Here is a 5216-nt window from a genome sequence, read left to right as displayed (position 1 = left end):
TTTTTTGCAATTTATGTAATTACTATGCACTTAATGCAGACATATTATTAAAATTTGGGCTATAATGGTTGTATTGATGTATAGCAAGTTGAAATGCTCCAAAAAATAGCTCCACAGCATGTAAAAATATACTATAAGCTCTGGCGGACTTGGTTCTATGGTAGGTCTTAAAGGGTTAAAGGAGATATTTCAAAGTGAAGAAATACTTAAAGAAAAGGGCGATGGTAGAAAGTTTTACTCATTTAAAACTTGGACAGTTTTGTTGTTCTGACATTAAAGGTATTAGTTTGAAGCCATGGTGTTCTGGCTAGAGTGTAATCTTTAAAAAATGTGAATAAAAATAGACCAGTTTTGTATTTAAAACACTTGCGATGTGCAGAGACAACAATATTTAAAGAAATATTAGAGGGAAAGTACTTATTGACATTGGGAACTCTGTATAGAACTAATAAGTGTGTTTTGAATGTTGACTAATGTTGCAGTTACTGGCACGTACATTATAATTAAAAGACATTTGAACTATTGCAATAGCTCTGAAATGATGCATAGAAAAGAAAAGATGAATAAAAGGGAGACTGAAGGGGTTAAAAAGCAAACGTACATTTGAGAACACAAACTGACTTAAATAATCAGCAGTAAATCATAAATATATCAGTCCAGTTTGGGCAAGGTGCTTTTTTAAGGTCTCTACAGGGAAAGATAAAACAAATTCTCTTGCAGCTACTTCACTTCCCAGAGGGGTCCAAACTTTTAGGAGCAAGGGGGAATTTCTACATACCAGCTTTAATATCGTGTCATAGATTGTTTTTTGTAAATATCTATATTATCCTCTGTTCTGTTACACAGGAACATGCTTTCATCCTTCCAGGGGAAACATGGAGAAATTGTTTACAGGGTTGAAGCAAAGATCTCCAGGACTGGTGATGGCCTTTTAAAATACAAGAAAAACAAAAAACAAAATCTAAAAGTGTGTTGTAACTTTTAAAATGAAATGTATACATTTCATTTTAAAATATATTTCAGATAAAATTGAATAATATACCATATAAAAATAGTACAATATAAAAAACAGTTACCTGATACACCTTTCTTCTGCATTTCCATGAGGTATCATGTTAATCTAGTAAACTAAAAGAAGAGTGGCCCCTCCAAGGAAAACATTCAAATGTCTTCTTCCATTAACAGAGGAGTTTGTTCTCAAGGTAAAGTAGCAGCTGCTTGAGTTACCAAATATTGTTACATTTATTAATTTAGTTTGTTTTTGACAGGTGAAATCCGTTTTTGCCTAAATCTGCAACTGTTCTTCCAAGGACACGAGACTCAAATTGGGACTTAAGCAAAAAATATGGTACCAAAAGCCACAGTAAAACCAGTGAGAGTACTCTGTTCAAAATGATCTGGGAGATCATCCATCCAAACTCAGAGTAAATAGCCTCCTGCAAGTTAAAGATTCCTAACGATGCCATTCCCACTATCCATAACTGTAACACAATCTCAGTTCAGTATTACACCAAGGAATGAAAGTGATATTACATTACCTCATAGATGAAACTACCTTTGTTTGTAAATATGTTGCAGAGTGTAGCATGGTGGAGAAGAACAGTGGAGAAGGCTGCAAGCCGGATGAAGGACAGGTATGATGTTCGAGCTAGAGCAGCTCCATTGCTCCCAGGAGAGTGTTTTAGTCTATAAAACAAGAAGAGACAAGGTAAACTGGCAGCACATTGGGAGGAAAAGATCCAAATCATTGCCAGTCAGCCAAGCCCTACAAATTCAGTTTACAGAATTTGGCCTGAAGGTAAGGATGGTCCTGTCAGAGTGGTTCATCGCAATCATCTGCGCTTCTGCACTTTTCTACCATCAGATAACTATGCAACAGGAGGTGGCATCCCAGAAACAGACTACAGCCACACATGATATAGCAACAGTCTCGGATCAGTGGTTGCTTTTATGGAGCACGGCACAGCCAGGATCAGTTCACTATCCCCCCTCTCACTAATCGGTCCCTACTGCTCAGGAGGGTCTTAGGAGATCTGCCCATGAGAACTTTGGGAAACCCCAATCTCGATATATTAAACAGAATGCCCGAGGATGGGCTATAAAAAAAAGTTGGGGTGTGTGTTCCAGAGTGTAGCATGATGGAAAAGAATGCAGAGAATCCTCCACTAAACATTTGGGTTGGCATTACTTTTTACTTTTTACTGCATTATAGAGTCCGACAGCTGCTGGAAAGAATGACCTGCGGTAGCGCTACTGCCTACACTGTAAGTGTAAAAGTCTACTGCTGAACGAGCTGCTCAGTCCTTGTACAGTCTCATGCAGGGGGTGGGAGGTGTTGTCCAGAATGGATGTTACACTGTAAAAAAAATATTGTAGAATTTACGGTGAATTACTGGCAGCTGTGGTTGCCAGAATTTCACCGTGAAAAATAAATTGTAAATGTAGAACACAAAACGGTATCCTATTTTGGTAACCTTAAATTTCACAGTAAGCAATAATTATTTTTTTTACAGTAAATGACTGAATTTAAACATAAATTCATGTGAAAACAACAGACATTCCGTTAACCTGATTAGAGTCTTACTTTGTTAAATATAGTGAAACTGTATAAAATAATACAGTATCATACCTAAAAAGTTGAATATTACAGTAAATTACTGGCAGCTGTGGTTGCCAGAATTTCATCGTGGAAAATATAGTGATAATGTAGAATATATAACGGTATACTTTGATGATAAATGTAAAATTCACAATAAAGAATCATAAACCTGTTCATGGTAACTCATGTAAAAACAACAAACACTCCATTAACCTGATTACAGTTTTGCGTTGTAAAATACAGTGAAACTGAATAAAATAAATATTAAAAAGTTGAATATTACGGTAAAATACTGGCAGCTGTGGTTGCCAGAATTTCACCGTGGAAAATATAGTGATAATGCAGAATACATAATGGTATACTTGTTGATAAATGTAAAATTCACAGTGAACTTTGGTTTTTGTACAATTATTACATTGAAATAAAAAAACGAATATAAAGTAAACCAGTTAAAATACATTTTAATAAGCTTGTTTACTGTCTTCTATTGACAAAGCACAGAAGAGCTGTATAATACAAAACATGCCTTTTTATTCAAAAGTTCATATTTACACAAAATTATTGGCAGCTCTTTCAGCCAGAATGTCATCTAAAAAAACAAATGAGGTAATAAACATAATAGGGCTAACTGGCATAAAACTTACATTCTTTGACTTTTTGTCATAATTTGCTAGAAACATTAATAAAAACCAGTAGAGACAATGATTAAATTAAACAGTTAACATCCATCCATCCATTCGTTGGAGCCTATCCCAGCTTTCATAGGGCGAGAGGCGGGGTACACCATGGACAGGTCGCCAGTCTGTCACAGGGCTAACACACAGGGACAGACAACCATTCGCACTCACATTTACACCTATGGGCAATTTGGATTAATCAATTAACCTATCCCCACAAACTGCATGTCTTTGGATGGTGGGAGGAAGCCGGAGTACCCGGAGGGAACCCACGCAGACACGGGGAGAACATGCAAACTCCACACAGAAAGACCCCGGCCTGATGGTGGAATTGAACTCAGGACCTTCTTGCTGTGCAGCAACAGTGCTAACCACCGTGTCACTGTGCTGCCCTAAACAGTTAATATTTAATAATCAAATTAATGACTAAAAAGGCACTGATCTAATTAATATCAAACTTAATACAACCAAAAACAAATAAGTACATAATAAACAGTCAAACAAAATTTAAAACACTTGATACTTGCAGTGGTTGGCAAAGTTTCTTTTTATCCAGACCTGATAGTAGAGGGCTTTCAAAACAGTCTCTGATGGTGTCTGAGGAACTGGAAAGGGTTTTGGATTCAATGTGCTGGAGGACTTGCATGTTGTTCTTCAGATGCTCGGTGTAGATTAGCCTTCATTCCTTGCAGTCTGAAAGCAAATACAAAGCACAATAAAGCAAACTGCCCATTTCAAAAGTAAATATACAATCTTACATCTAATAGAGCTGACACAATTAATCGTATAATGATTTACAATTGTGATGCATTGCAATGCGGAAAAAAACCCATTCTTAATCCATTCAGAAGAAACTAATCGATTATTAAATACAGTCCCAATCAAAAGTTTAAGACCACTTGAAAAATGGCAAAAAAAATCATCTTTTGCATTTAACTTACATTTGACAAATTTAAATTGGGACAGGCTGTTTTACAGCTGATCAAATGTTTAGGACCACATACCTTTAAAAGGCTAAATCTGTGCAAAACTGTGGATTCATTGTCATTTTCTGTCAGGCAGTCAGACTGTCAGGATGTTCTGATGGCAAAAGCAAAACAAACTTTCCTTTTTGAACATGGTCGGCTTGCTGAACTGCATAAGTAGGGTCGCTCACAGCGCGCCATCGCTGCTGAGGTGGGATGCAGTTAAGATGGTCATTTCTTAAATAATCCTGGGGGTTATGGAACAAAAATGTGAAGTGGAAGATCTAAAAAAAAATCCTCAACCCGAATTAAGGCCATTAGTGGTGCCGACTGCACCCCCATAACCATCAAATGGCATCTGAGACTGAAGGGCTTCAAAAACCAATTCTCTGATGAGAAAAAAATATAACCTTTTTTTTCTCCTGTAAAAAAATGCAACCTTGATGGTCCTGATGGTTTCCAACCTTACTGGCATGACAAGCAGATCCCACCTGAGATGTTTTCTTCGCCCTACAGACGAGTGGGTGCCACAATGATTGGGGAGATGCTTTTTCCTTCAGTGGAATAATGAAGCTTCAGGAGGTGCAGGGGTGTCAAAAGGCTGCTGGCTATGTCAGATGTTGCAGAGAGCATCCCTGATGACTGAGGGCCCTCATCTGTGTGGTAACGACTGGGTTTTTCAACAGGACAATGCTACAGTACCCAATGCTCGCATGTTCCCACTCACCTCATGGAAACGCTTGCATGAAGTGATCAACAAGGACAGCGGACCAATTAATTACTGAGTTCAAGTTTGGAACTTTGTGTTTTGGGGGTTTACCCATGTTTTTTGGAGGTGTGGTCCTAAACTTTTGATCAGCTGTAAAACAGCCTGTTTCAGTTTAAGCATTGTTTTTAATAAATTGCAAGCTCAAAAAATGTTTTGCCTCACTCCTATTTCTTCTTGTTGCATGTTGAAGCTCTACTTGGAACCTT

The sequence above is a fragment of the Pundamilia nyererei genome, unplaced genomic scaffold (genome assembly GCF_000239375.1).
Source record: "Pundamilia nyererei isolate P.nyererei 1_Seehausen unplaced genomic scaffold, PunNye1.0 scaffold00006, whole genome shotgun sequence".
Lineage (NCBI taxonomy): Eukaryota > Metazoa > Chordata > Actinopteri > Cichliformes > Cichlidae > Pundamilia > Pundamilia nyererei.
Note: the sequence above shows the minus strand (reverse complement) of the source record.